This window comes from Nomascus leucogenys, chromosome 18 (genome assembly GCF_006542625.1).
Source record: "Nomascus leucogenys isolate Asia chromosome 18, Asia_NLE_v1, whole genome shotgun sequence".
NCBI lineage: Eukaryota > Metazoa > Chordata > Mammalia > Primates > Hylobatidae > Nomascus > Nomascus leucogenys.
Window position 1 is genome coordinate 94,305,651 of NC_044398.1, and position 15,058 is coordinate 94,320,708.

General features: G+C 46.9%; 1 protein-coding gene across 2 annotated transcripts in view; it reads right to left on the reverse strand.

The window, feature by feature from the left end:
- The window catches only part of PMM2 (phosphomannomutase 2), a 55,953-nt gene that overhangs the window by 14,330 nt on the left and 26,565 nt on the right, over positions 1–15,058 (reverse strand). The window lies entirely within an intron of this gene.

Genomic DNA, 15,058 nt, shown 5'->3' on the forward strand with positions numbered 1-15,058 from the left:
CAGCTGCTCTGGAGGCTGAGGCAGGAGAACTGCTTGAACTCAGGAGGTAGAGGTTGCAGTAAGCCGAGATCGCGCCACTGCACTCTAGCCTGGGCGACAAAGGGAGACTCTTATCTTAAATAAATAAATAAATGGCCCCACGTGACCGGGGTCTGAGCTGCTGGCTAAGAGCAGGGTCTCTGGAGCAGGTGGCCTCAGTCAGATGCTGGTTCTACCACGGAGCAGCAGTGTGGCTGCGGCAACTCCCCGTCTCCAAAATGGGGTCATTATGGAAGCCTGCCCAGAGCTCTGTGGCCAGAAGTTCAGGAGATGATGGTTGGGGTCACACCTTGGTAAGATGAGAAAACTGAGGCCTAACAAAGTCTGCAAGGGCCCATGTCTAGGAGGACCTGGGCATGTTCTGCTGGGGTCCTGTGCCTGAGTCGAGTGCTCCAATCTGTGTCCCCATCACCCCCACCAATCCCACTGGGCTCATGTTAATGAATCAGGTTACCTGCCGCTCCCGCAACCCCGAGCCCTGCAGGAAAGCCCCCGTTTTTCTCGTGGAATTCCTTTATTTCCCTCATAAAATTGGATAAACACTCTAACTCAAAACGTTAACATAATCTATGATTGGTTTACAATACAATGAACACAACCACAGAGAAAAGGGATTTTTCTCATAAAGCACCGAGCATGAAGCCAACATGGAAACCATGATTTTGTACCAAAAATCTGACATCCTTTAAAAGCATTAATTGCCTCTGGAAATGAATGTTTTCATTTTTATAAGCACCTACCCCCAGGCAGATGGCTTCCTCAGGTGGAGGTTAATTTCAGGCTTCAGGAGGGAACGTCCCTGGACCCAGGGAGTGCTGGGTGGAGTCAGGCTAGGAGGCCATGAACTTGGCATCTCTTCCAGTCCAGCCACTCGGGAACCTGTCAGGGCCTTGCACTGGCCTTACACAGTTTTGTACCAGGCCTGGGGGCCTTCAGACAGACCTGAATTTCATGGCCACTATCTGCTACCTACACATGTGAAATCAGTTCTGGTAATTCTGATTTTGCCTTTTTTTTCCTTCAAACATAGGGTCTTGCCATGTTGCCCAGGCTGGGCTCGAGCGAACCTCGTGCCTCAGCCTCTCGAGTAGCTGAGACAAACACTGTGTGCAACAGCGCCAAGCTAGTTCTAGTAATTCTTATAATTAAAAAAAAAAAAATTTCTTTCAGGAATGGCATGGTGGGTAAAAGTCACAGAGAACCTAACAAAGGCACAACCTAGCTGGGCGTGGTGGTGCACACCTGTAATCCCAGCTGCTTGGCAGGAGAATCACTTGAACCTGGGAGGTGGAGGATGCAATGAGCCAAGAACAGACCACTGTACTTCAGCCTGGGCAACAGAGCAAGACTCAAAAGAAAAAAAAACAAACAAAAAACCAAAGGCACAACCAACTCTCACATGCCTCAGAAGAGCCAAACATCCTCCCCGCCTCAGTGACTGAGGAGGGGAGACAGTATTCACACATTAACACAACACACCTTTCTACAACACCTACCACCTGCCAGGCATTGCTTTAGCAGCTAGGCATACAGCGCAAACCAAAACGACATCACAGCTGCCTTGGGAGCCTGTGGTCTGGTCGGGGAGACCAGTCATGAACAGACAGCTCTTGGGCGCCTTGTTGAGCGAAGGGACAGAAGGGCTGCCAGGCCTGGAGGGTGAGGGAACGCTGGCATCTGAGGGAAGTGTGGGCACAGGCCATGTGGCCATCAGAGAAGAGGCTGAAGAGGGAGGATGGGCAGGGGCTGGGGCCAGGCCACAGCGGGCCTCACAGATTGTGGTAAGTGTCAGGCCTCTGAGCCCAAGCCAAGCCATCGCATCCCCTGTGACTTGCACATATATGCCCAGATGGCCTGAAGTAAATGAAGAATCACAAAAGAAGTGAAAATGCCCTGCCCCGCCTTAACTGATGACATTCCACCACAAAAGAACTGTAAATGGCCGGTCCTGGCCTTAAGTGATGACATTACCTTGTGAAAGTCTTTATCCAGGCTCAAAAAGCTCTCCCACTGAGCATCTCGCGACCCCCACTCCTGCGCACCAGAGAACAAACCCCCTTTGACTGTAACTTTCCTTTACCTGCCCAAATCTTATAAAACGGCCCCACCCCTGTCTCCCTTCACTGACTCTTTTTGGACTCAGGCCGCCTGCACCCAGGTGAAATGAACAGCCATGTCGCTCACACAAAGCCTGTTTGGTGGTCTCTTCACACGGACACGCATGAAATTTGGTGCCGTGACTCGGATCGGGGGACCTCCCTTGGGAGATCAATCCCCCATCCTCCTGTTCTTTGCTCCGTGAAAAAGATCCACCTACGACCTCAGGTCCTCAGACCCACCAGCCCAAGGAACACCTCACCAATTTTAAATTGGGTAAGCGGCCTCTTCTTACTCTCTTTTCAAACCTCTCTCACTATCCCTCAACCACTTTCTCCTTCCACTCTTCAATCTCTCCCTTAATTTCAATTCCTTTCATTTTCTGGTAGAGACAAAGGAGACACGTTTTATCCATGGACCCAAAACTCCGAGGCCGGTCACGGACTTGGAAGGCAGCCTTCCCTTGGTGTTTAATCATTGCAGGGACGCCTCTCTGATTATTCACCCACGTTTCAGAGGTGTCAGACCACGCAGGGATGCCTGCCTTGGTCCTTCACCCTTAGTGGCAAGTCTCGCTTTTCTGGGGAAGGGGTAAGTACCCCAACCTCCTATCTCTGCTCCCTGATCCCTTATTTCCGTGCCCCGACCTCTTATATCTCTGCACCCCATCCCTTATTTCCATGCCCCAACCTCTTATATCTCTGCGCCCTGATCCCTTATTTCCACGCCCTGACCTCGTATCTCTGTGCCCTAACCCCTTTCCCGCTTTTCTGGAGAGTAATAATCCCCGAACCACTTCCCTCCGTGTCTCTACTCTCCCTTTTCTTTAAACTTGCCTCCTTCACTATAGGCAACCTTCCACCCTCCATTTCTCCTTCTTCTCCCTTAGCCTGTGTTCTCAAAAACTTAAAACCTCTTCAACTCACACCTGACCTAAAACCTAAATGCCTTATTTTCTTCTGCAATGCTGCTTGACCCCAATACAAACTCGACAGTAGTCCCAAATAGCCAGAAAACTGCACTTTCAATTTTTCCATCCTGCAAGATCTAAATAATTCTTGTCGTAAAATAGGTAAACAGTCTGAGGTGCCTGACGTCCAGGCATTCTTTTACACACTGGTGCCTTTCTAGTCTCTGTGCCCAATGCAACTTGTCCCAAATCTTCCTCCTTTCCCTCCCCCCGTCCCCTCAGTCCCAACCCCAAGCATCACCGAGTCTTTCTAATCTTCCTTTTCTACAGACCCATCTGACATCTCCCCTCCTCGCCAGGCCAAGCTAGGTCCCAATTCTTCCTCAGCCTCTGCTTCTCCACCCTATAATCCTTTTATCACCTCCCCTCCTCACACCTGGGCCGGCTTACAGTTTCGTTCCGCGAGTAGCCGTCCCCCACCTGCCCAGCAATTTCCTTTTGAAAAGGTGGCTGAAGCTAAAGGCATAGTCAAGGTTAATACTCCTTTTTCTTTATCTGACCTCTCCCAAATCAGTTAGCGTTTCGACTCTTTTTCATCAAATATAAAAAATGCAGCCCAGTTCACGACTCCTTTGGCAGCAACCCTGAGACGCTTTACAGCCCTAGACCCTGAAAGGTCAAAAGGCTGTCTTATTCTCAAAATACATTTTATTACCCAATCTGCTCCTGACATTAAATAAAACTCCAAAAATTAGAATCTGGCCCTCAAACCCCACAACAGGACTTAATTAACCTCACCTTCAAGGTGTACAACAATAGAAAAAAGTTGCAATTCCTTGCTTCCACTGTGAGACAAACCCCAGCCACATCTCCAGCACACAAGAACTTCCAAACGCCTGAAGTGCAGCGGCCAGGCGTTCCTCCACGCCTGCCTCCCCAGGAGCTTGCTACAAGTGCCAGAAATCTGGCCACCAGGCCAGGGAATACCCGCAGCCCGGGATTCCTCCTAAGCCGCGTCCCATCCGTGTGGGACCCCAGTGAAAATCGGACTGTTCAACTCACCTGGCAGCCACTCCCAGAGCCCCTGGGACTCTGGCCCAAGGCTCTCTGACTGACTCCTTCCCAGATCTTCTCGGCTTAGCAGCTGAAGACTGACACCGCCCAATCGCCTCGGAAGCCTACAGGACCATCACAGACGCTCTGGGTAACTCTCACAGTGGAGGGTAAGTCCGTCCCCTTCTTAATCAATACGGAGGCTACCCACTCCACATTACCTTCTTTTCAAGGACCTGTTTCCTTTGCCTCCATAACTGTTGTAGGTACTGACGGCCAGGCTTCTAAACCTCTTAAAACTCCCCAACTCTGGTGCCAACTTAGACAATACTCTTTTAAGCACTCCTTTTTAGTATCCCCACCTGCCCAGTTCCCTTATTAGGCAGAGACACTTTAACTAAATTATGTGCTTCTCTGACTATTCCTGGGCTACAGCCACACCTCATTGCCATCTTTTCCCCCAGTTCAAAGCCTCCTTCACATCCTCCTCTTTCATCCCTCCACCTTAACCCACAAGTATATGATACCTCTACTCCCTCCTTGGTGACCGATCATGCACCCCTTACCATCTCATTAAAACCTAATCACCCGGCCGGGCGCGGTGGCTCACGCTTATAATCCCAGCACTTTGGGAGGCCGAGGCGGGCGGATCACGAGGTCAGGAGATCGAGACCACGGTGAAACCCCGTCTCTATTAAAAATACAAAAAAATTAGCCGGGCGTGGTGGCGGACGCCTGTAGTCCCAGCTACTCGGAGAGGCTGAGGCAGGAGAATGGCGTGAACCCGGGAGGCGGAGCTTGCAGTGAGCCGAGATTGCGCCACTGCACTCCAGCCTGGGCGACAGAGCGAGACTCCGTCTCAAAAAAAAAAAAAAAAAACCTAATCACCCTTACCCCACTCAACACCAATATCCTGCAGCACGCTTTAAAAAGATTAAATCCTGTTATCACTCACCTGATACAGCATGGCCTTTTAAACCCTATAAACTCTCCTTACAATTCCCCCATTTTACCTGTCCTAAAACCAGGCATGCCTTATAAGTCAGTTCAGGATCTGCGCCTTATCAACCAAATTGTTTTGCCTATCCACCCCATGGTACCAAACCCATATACTCTCCTATCCTCAATACCTCCCTCTACAACCCATTATTCTGTTCTAGATCTCAAACACGCTTTCTTTACTATTCCTTTGCACCCTTCATCCCAGCCTCTCTTCGCTTTCACTTGGATTGACCCTGACACCCATCAAGCTCAGCAAGTTACCTGGGCTGTACTGCCGCCAAGCTTTACAGACAGACCCCACTACTTCAGTCAAGCCCAAATTTCATCCTCATCTGTTACCCATCTCGGCCTAATTCTCATAAAAACACACGTGCTCTCCCTGCCAATCATGTCCGACTGATCTCTCAAACCCCAGCACCTTCTACAAAACAACTCCTTTCCTTCCTAGGCATGGTTAGCGTGGTCAGAATTCTTACACAAGAGCCAGGACCACACCCTGTAGCCTTTCTGTCTAAACAACTTGACCTTAACTGTTTTAGCCTAGCCCTCATGTCTGCGTGCAGCGGCTGCCGCTGCTTTAATACTCTTAGAGGCCCTCGAAATCACAAACTATGCTCAACTCACTCTCTACAGCTCTCATAATTTCCAAAATCTATTTTCTTCCTCACACCTGACGCATATACTTTCTGCTCCCCAGCTCCTTCAGCTGTACTCACTCTTTGTTGAGTCTCCCACAATCATTGTTCCTGGCCGGGACTTCAATCCGGCCTCCCACACTATTCCGGATAGCACACCTGACCCTCATGACTGCATCTCTCTGATCCACCTGACGTTCACCCCATTTCCCCACATTTCCTTCTTCCCTGTTTCTCACCCTCATCACACTTGGTTTATTGATGGCAGTTCCACCAGGCCTAATCGCCACTCACCAGCAAAGGCAGGCTATGCTACAGTATCTTCCACATCTATCATTGAGGCTACCGCTCTGCACACCTCCACTACCTCTCAGCAAGCTGAACTAGTTGCCTTAACTCAAGCCCTCACTCTTGCAAAAGGACTAAGTGTCAGTATCTATACTGATTCTAAATATGCCTTCCATATTCTGCACCACCATGCAGTCATATGGGCTGAAAGAGGTTTCCTCACTACACAAGGGTCCTCCATCATTAATGCACATGAAAGTAAGGACCTGGGATTTCAGGGGACGCCACCTGAAGCCTGCAAGCCCGGGCCATGATTAGATTACTTTACAACAGGATCTTTCTGGAGAACCGGTGGGGGGTGAGGACACAACTGAGGGGAGCAGTTAGGAGGCTCCTGCAGCCAGCCAGGGTGGGAAGAGGACAGAGGCCATTACCTGGGAAGAGACCCCTAAAGCAAAAAGGGTTTATGCTGGTCCCGACAGTTGCTAGGCCTGCCCTTCCCTGCAGATGTCACGTGCCACGGTCCTGCTGGGGGCTGGTGGGGAGGTGTCTTGGAATCTGAGTGATCTGTGTGCATATAACTCGCTGACACTTAAAAAAAGCTAGGTCTGGAGAATCAATACCCGTCCAGGAAGGCGAAATCCTCCCGACCCTGGCTGCAGGAGCTTCTCTGGGTTGCTTCTCAGCTCCACCCCCTTCCAGAGAGCTGCAGGGCTGGCAGGAGCATCTGCATCACAAACACAACCTGCCTCAGGCCTTCCTTTCTCTCCCGCCAAGGGTCTGCTTTCTTTGTGACTCTCAGAGCATGGTGGGCTCCTTCCTGGGGTGCAGCCTTCTTGGGGCTGTGTGGAGCCTGCATACCAGAGTAGGTGCAAAGCAAGCGAAGCGGACCCCAAATGAAATGAAAGGAAAGCTGGCTGCCCTCTAGAATAATAAGGCTAGAGAACCGGAAATTTCAAATGCTGGATTTGCATATGCACTAAAGGTTACTTGATTCTAGTTGGGGAACTCAGCCACCTCCCAAGCTCCAGGAACAAAAACCCTGTTCCCTGGAGAAGGGAGGGAAGGGGGGAGGGATGAATGAACGATCCAATTTCTCATTACAGTGTACCTGACAGGCACCAAAGAGAGGCCAGGGCTCAGTGAAATCCACGCATTAATATTTAAATCCCTAATAGCCCCAAAGTCCGAGAATGAAACAGAAGGCATAGTGTTGGCCATGTTCAGATGCCAGGGGGCTGACGAGTCTCCCCGCCCCAGCCCATTTCTGTACATGCTGTTGCTGACCTGTGCAGTGTAGCAGTGAACCCCAATCGTCCAAAGAGAAGAACAGTGTCATCTATCACAGCCTGCGTGAACTGCTTAGGCGGTAGCAGTGGGTGTGTGCTGTGTAGATGTCCCCTATAGCACAGACGGACTCTCTGTAGCTCGTGGTCAGGACTCTCATTTATTTATTTATTTATTTTTTTTGAGACGGAGTCTCGCTCTGTCGCCCAGGCTGGAGTGCAGTGGCGCAATCTCGGCTCACTGCAAGCTCCGCCTCCCGGGTTCACGCCATTCTCCTGCCTCAGCCTCTCCGAGTAGCTGGGACTACAGGCGCCCGCCACTACGCCCGGCTAATTTTTTGTATTTTTAGTAGAGACGGGGTTTCACCGTGGTCTCGATCTCCTGACCTCGTGATCCGCCCGCCTCGGCCTCCCAAAGTGCTGGGATTAGAAGCGTGAGCCACCGTGCCCGGCCTCATTTATTTATTTTTGAGACAGGCTCCCACTCTTGCCCAGGCGGGAGTGCAGTGGTGCGATCATGTCGTGCTGCAGCCTCCACCTCCTGGGCTCAAGCGATCCTCCCACCTCAGCCTCCTGAGTAGCTGGGACTACAGGTGTGCACCACCATGCCTTACAGTCAATTCTTGCTGTGGATGTTCATTGTGGCTGTTTCACGAGTATTTATCAAATTTCTAGGTATTATGGATGCAGGGACTGAAACCACATTTGCAAAAATTATAACTGAGAAAACGTTCACAGTGAAAGAGATCTGGCCTGACTCCATCTTGCTTCTAACCTCCAAGCTGTCCTTGTTCATTCCTGGGCATAGGCTGAACTAACCTTGGGAGGAATTTATAGTTCAACTTTGTCTTTTTTTTGTTTTTGGAGACGGAGTCTCACTCTGTCACCAAGGTGGAGTGCAGTGGCGCACTCTCGGCTCACTGGAATTTCTGCCTCCCAGGTTCAAGAGATTCTCCTGCCTCAGCCTCCCGAGGAGCTGGGATTACAGGCATGCACCACCACACCTGGCTAATTTTTGTATTTTTAGTAGAGGCGCGGTTTCACCATGTTGGCCAGGCTGGTCTCAAACTCCTGGCCTCAAGTGATCCGCCTGCCTCAGCCTCCCAAAGTGCTGGGATTACAGGCGTGAGCCACCGTGCCTGGCCTATAGTTCAACTTTGAAACAAAGAGGATAACAGCTCTTTCCCTGAAATAAACCCCCTTCTTGCCTGGGGACCAGTCTGCCTTTGTAGGATTAACAAATTAGCTACAAGATTAGAAATTATGGTTTCGGAGCCATGGAGCCTGCAAGAGTCTGAACCTCCCCACACTGCCCCTGAGAATAACATCGCTTGTAAATCCTAAGATCAGTGCTTGAGATATTTTGCAGACCGTGCCTTCCAATGCAGCAGTTTATGCCACCCAGACAGGTAACATGATTCAACCAGCTCTTTGATCCCACCCAAGGACAGAAGACAGCAAGAAAAACTCACTTCCACCCCCTATGATTTCATCTCCATGCTGACCAATCAGCAATCCACACCTCCAGAGCCCCTACCCACCAAGTTATCCTTAAAAACTCCAATCCCCTAATTCTTGGAGAGACTGATTTGAGTAATAGTAAAACTCCAGTCTCCTGCACAGCTGGCTCTGTGTGAATTACTCTTTCTCTATTGCGATTCTCCTGTCTTGATAAATTGGCTGTCTAGGCTGTGGGCAAGGAGAACCTGTTGTGGGGGTTACAAATTTGGGGGCTCATCTGTGATCTCCCTTGTGGCTATCTGCCAGCGATTCAGTAGCCTCCCCAACCCCCCTCACTGGTGATGGATCCAGAGGCCAGCCCAGGCGGCCACCTAGTTCTCTCAGACTGGGGGCTGACACTGGCACCATCTCTACTGGTGGGGTGTTGCCAACCCATGGTGTATGGATTTAACTGCAATAAAGAAACAGTCCTGGGGAGACTTCCTGTAACTGTAGCCCCATCGTGGGGTGCCTGCCTGTAGCCCCATCATGGGGCATCTCTAGCTCTATTAGGTGGTATCTGTTTGTAGCTCCAGCATGGGGTATCTGCCCTAATTGTACAGAGAATAGGGGGCTTGTTTGGAGGAATACTCTTGGTTTGTGATTTGGTCTGGAATCTCTTTCTGCAAGGTGTTTTGCTGTATGTGTTTGTATATGTGGAGGAGATGTCTAAGGGAATTGCTGAAGGAAGTCCATCAGGCTCTCCTAGTTTGTCTGATTGGTCACATTCGCTGAACCCTGAAGGACTTGTCAGCAGAAGCTCGGAATTTCGACAGGGCTGCCTCGAGGGTGACCATCCGCTCTTCCATCTGGCTCAGAGGTCATCCTTTGAATTCCGTGTGGAAGATGTCCCTTCCCTCCTTGAGTGGAGTGGATCAAAGATGACAGAGACCAACGGGAGCAAGTTTGAGCCTTGCCAGCTTGATGCTGGGCACTGAGCATAGTGACTAGTTTTGTCATGTGTACTCTGCTCTGGCCAGGATGGAAAATGTTAATTCAGTTCCCCATGCAGCCCATTGGGCAGCATCTTGAAAAATTGAGAGGCTTTTGCCTGTGGTTCCATAAAACAGAAACGGATGGTTTTCCTTTGCAATGTGGCTTGGCGCCTACAGCTAGGGTGCAGTGAACAGGGCCATCAAAAGCTGCTCTGTTCTTCTGGAAGCTACAGAGAATGGGAACCCAGAAACCTGACATGCAGACAAAAAGGGTAAACATTTCTTATCAGCCAGGATTCTGGCCCCTCTCACCGTGTGTGAATGGAAAACATCACTGTTTGTCTCCTCTGCAAGGGTCTGATTAATAGAAAAAATCTTATGAGCCTAGACTTAGGCTGAGTGAATCTGGTGCAGTCTGTGCTGTGAATACAAATCCCCAGCTACTGTGGAGGCTGAGGCAGGAAAATCACTGGAACCCGGTGGGTGGAGGCTACAGTGAGCTGAGATCGCACCACTGCACTCCAGCCTGGGCAACAGAGTGAGACTCCATCTCAAAAGAAAAAAGAAAAAAACAAAGGCACAACCAACTCACATGCCTCAGGTGAACCAAACATCCTCCCTCCTCACTCAGTGACTTAGGAGGGGGAGTCAGTATTCACACATTAATACGACACACCTTTCTAGAACACCTACTAACTGCCAGGCATTGCTTTAGTAGCTGGAGATACAGTGCAAACCAAACCCACTCACAGCTGCATCCTCTGTCATGGAGAGCAGTACCACAGAACAGGATGTGGACATAGGACCCCTCTAAGCCTGCTGCTCAAGCCAGCCTGGCAGGCTGATCAGTTCCAAACTTTGCTCCAACAAAAACCAGATAAGGTTTCCCTCTTGTTTTACGTCCTGAAAAACTTGACTTTGGGACCATGTCAGGGTACCCTCTCTTGGGCTCCGGCATCCAGAGGGCATGAATTTTTGGGTTCATGTCAGGTTGCTGGTCTGAGAGGACATGTGACAGTGTCACGTCTGGCCTTAAGAATTATCTTCAGTAAAGTCCTGGATTCCCAGGAAGAGCAGTGTAACAGCCTTCGGCTTTAGCTCAGTTGCTGAAGCTTTGCTATTCACAGTGGTAGCCGGGGTCTGGTTCCCAGCTTATGGAATGGGTGCTCTCTGGTTTGTTATTTATGTAAGCTTTTTTTTTGTGCCATTTATTGATTCTTTCCCCACCATGGACAGCTTGCCTTAAAATCTGCCTTAAATTTTCCTTTCTCTAAACTACGTTTGGGGAGATTCTAAATCTTGTAAAAAAAAAAAAAAAAAAAAAAAAAAAGAAAGAAAGAAAAACAAAAACAAAAAAAACTTACAAAAAACTGCTTAGCATCCCTTTGAGACATCTTATACTTCCGTAGTTAAGTCATAAATCTTAGATAAGACTTATTAATTTTGCTAGAAGGTTACCTGTGGTAAGGTTCAAAGCCAGAAATACTGGCTGTCTATCCTGGCTAGAGTCTGGTAATAAGAAATTTAAAAAGATTTCGTTAAAAAAAAAAAAAAAAAAAAAAAAAGCTCTACAGTTAAAATCTGCTTAATTAAAAATGGATATCCACGTTTTATTTAAATATATAAATGTGTAAATACATATATATATGTACACATTTAAAAGGCCTTTGTGGGCTGGGTGCAGTGGCTCACGCCTGTAATCCCAGCACTTTGGGAGGCTGAGGCAGGGGGATCACTTGAGGTCAAGAGTTCAAGACCAGCCTGGCCAACATGGTGAAACCCTGTCTCTACTAAAAATACAAAAATTAGCCAGGCCTGGTGGCATGTGCCTGTGGTCCCAGCTACTCAGGAGGCTGAGGCACAAGAATCACTTCAACCCGGGAGGCAGAGGCTGCAGTGAGCTAAGATCATGCCATTGCACTCTAGCTTGGGTGACAGAGCAAGACTCCATTAAAAAAACAAAAAAGGCCTTTGTGCTTTTTCTCTTCCTGGATTTTTTTTTTTTTTTCCTTCGAGGAATGAGTTTTTGTTTGTCTTTCTTCTCAGTCAACTGAATTATTTTCCCAGTCTGTCTTCTTGCCACTCTGAATGCCCACATGAGAGGACCTAAGGTACTTTCTGACAGCTGGGGACTCCTTGGGAAAAACAGAGAAGACGCCATTGACCTTGTTTTGGGAGAAACTCTGTTTTCCTCACAAAACCCTAAGAAGTGTAAGACAGATCCCTCTCAAAATCTAAGGCTCTGTTCTGTTTTGAATCACATTACTTGGCCTTTTTCACTTTTGAGGGCATCAGGAATTACTTCAGTAGGGGAGAGAGAGATGTGAACAAAGTTAGGGATATAAAGATGTATTTTTGGTAAGGATGATTATAAAAAAAAATTCATGTAAGAAAAGATCTTGTATGGTAAATTCTTGTCCTAAAAAAGAACGACTCATTATTCAGGAAAGAGGGACACATAGGACAAGTCAGACAGTCCAAGCATGGCATAGATGGTCTCTGTGAGTCATGACAAGATTTGTAAAATGGGGGAAAAAATCCCTAAAAAACCAGCAAATGAAAAATCTTAACAACTAATGCATCTTCTTTGGTCTGTATATTTATAATGTTGTGTGTGTGATGTTTAAGAGCTGTAATTAATTGGCTTAAAAAATAAGCACTTAAATATTTTGTCAGACAAATAGCAACTCTAACGCATTTTAGTTCCCATGACATTAGTAATCTTTGGTAAATAAAGATAGTTTTAAAGATTACTGATGAAATAAAATAAAACTGTCTTCATTTGGTCTGAATTAGGCAGATCAGATACTGTTTCTGCTGGATGCTTTAAGGTCATAAATGGCTTCTATGACTTTTGTAATTGTTCAATTTACCTACTTTAGAGCCATCAGATTCCACATAAGGCCTGGGGACATATGGAGTTAGCCATGAATCCTGGCTAGGCCAGAAAGAGTCAGACTTTATCTGCAGTTCTGTCCTGTATTCTAGGCTCTGCACCTGGTTTTTAATTAAAATTGCTTAAAGACATGGGAATATGGTTTTTTTAAAAAAGAAAATCTTGTCTAATTTAGAGATCTTAAGGATTATTTTTGGTTGAAAGACAAAATAAAACTGAAAGTTTAAGCAAATTGTAGAAGGTCTGTGAAAAATTAACTTTGTGAAGAACTCTGTGTGTGAGCAAGCTGGCTAAAATTGAAAGGGTATTATTTAATTTTTCCATAAATTAAATATTAAAAGCATACTGATGCAGGGCCAGAATCTGGGCCCATATATCAAAATAATAGGGTTTTATGCCGGACGCAGTGGCTCATGCCTGTAATCCCAGCACTTTGTGAGGCTGAGGCAGGCAGATCACGAGGTCAGGAGTTCGAAACCAGCCTGGCCAATATGGTGAACTCCTGTCTCTACTAAAAATACAAAAATTAGTCAGATGTGGTGGCACACGCCTGTAGTCCCAGCTACTTGGGAGGTTGAGGCAGAAGAATTGCTTGAACCTGAGAGGCAGAGGTTGCAGTGAGCTGAGAATGTGCCACTGCACTCCAGCCTGGGCAATGGAGCAAGACTCCATGTCAAAAAAAAAAAAAAAAAAAAAAAATAGGGTTTTATTTTTGAACACTGATTTGTTCTTTTAACAAACAATTATAAAGGGTTATATGAAAGGTTTATGAAAATGTTACCCTACAGTCAAACTAAAATCAGATAGATTTGTTTGTAAAATTTTATTAAAAACTAGCTTTGGCTAGGAGTGGTGGCTCATACCTGTAATCCCAGCACTTTGGGAGGCTGAGGTGGGCGATCACGTCGGGTCAGGAGTTCAAGACCAGTGTGGCCAACATGGTGAAACCCCGTCTCCACTAAAAATACAAAAATTAGCCAGGAGTGGTGGTGGGTGCCTGTAATCCCAGCTACTCAGGAGGCAGGAGAATCGCTTGAACCCAGGAGGCGGAGGGTGCAGTGAGCCGAGATCATGCCACTGCACTCCAGCCTGGGTGACCAAGAGTGAAACTCCGTCTCAAAATTACAACAACAACAACAGGCCGGGCGCGGTGGCTCACGCCTGTAATCCCAGCACTTTGGGAGGCCGAGGCGGGCGGATCACGAGGTCAGGAGATCGAGGCCATCCTGGCTAACATGGTGAAACCCCATCTCTACTAAAAATACAAAAAATTAGCTGGGCGTGGTGGCGGGCGCCTGTAGTCCCAGCTACTCGGGAGGCTGAGGCAGGAGAATGGCGTGAACCCGGGAGGTGGAGCTTGCAGTGAGCTGAGATTGTGCCACTGCACTCCAGCCTGGGCGACAGAGCCAGACTCCATCTCAAACAACAACAACAACAACAAAACTAGCTTTAGCGTTACAGATGCAAGACAAAATTTGGTTTTCTCTTTTGAAGAATATTTTTATGTAATATTGAGAGAGACAATGAAAGATTTTTGTTTGGCTTTGGAGTAAACTATTAAAAAAATAAAAGAAAGACGGATTCAGTTGGCCTCATGCTATCTTCATTGGGTTTTGTTGTTTAGAAACTGAGTCTTCTCTCTATCAGAGTAAAGGTTTTTTCCTTTACGAAATGTTTGAGTTATCATTGTGGCTACATGAATTACTTATGGTGACCTGGGATTCTACTTTATGATATCTAGTGTTTTAAACCTTTGATATTTAACAAACTTTCCAAGATCAAATTCTAAGTTAAAAAAAAAAAAAAGTCCCCTAAAGTCCAAAAGAGACATATTTGGCTTATTTGGTGTATTAAAATTATGTAGAAGCACTGTCAAATATAAAAAAGTGTTTAACTTTCTTTGGGTTTATAGTCATATAAATATATTATTAGTATGTGTTACAAAATTGTGTAAGATTCCTATAATTCTGATATGTCTCAGTATATGTTATTAGTAATAATTGTAACTGTTATGTGAAACTGTGTGTCACAGAGATGACCAGATTTCCTTGTTGACTGCATCTTTAACTATGGCTGTCCTGAGACTTTTGTTACCCACAGGCAACTGCTGTCTTGGTTTTATCCTTTTCAAAAGGCAGTTTATAATCAGGTATAGTACTCTAATGGATACTCTTGAATGCAGGTCTCTGATAACTTTACAAACTGTGCCATTGGAATGGAGGAAAAAAAACTTCTAGGATCCTCACGGAGAGCTGATGTGTTAAACGTTGTTAATCCTTTTGTTTTTCAGAGTCAAGAAAACTATTTTTCTTTTGAGCTATTTACAGCTTTTAGCAACTGAGTTAAAGTATACTTCCGTGAGCAAAATTTAGACCATATTGCCTTCTCTCTGATTTCTCCAGAATTTGGAAACTATT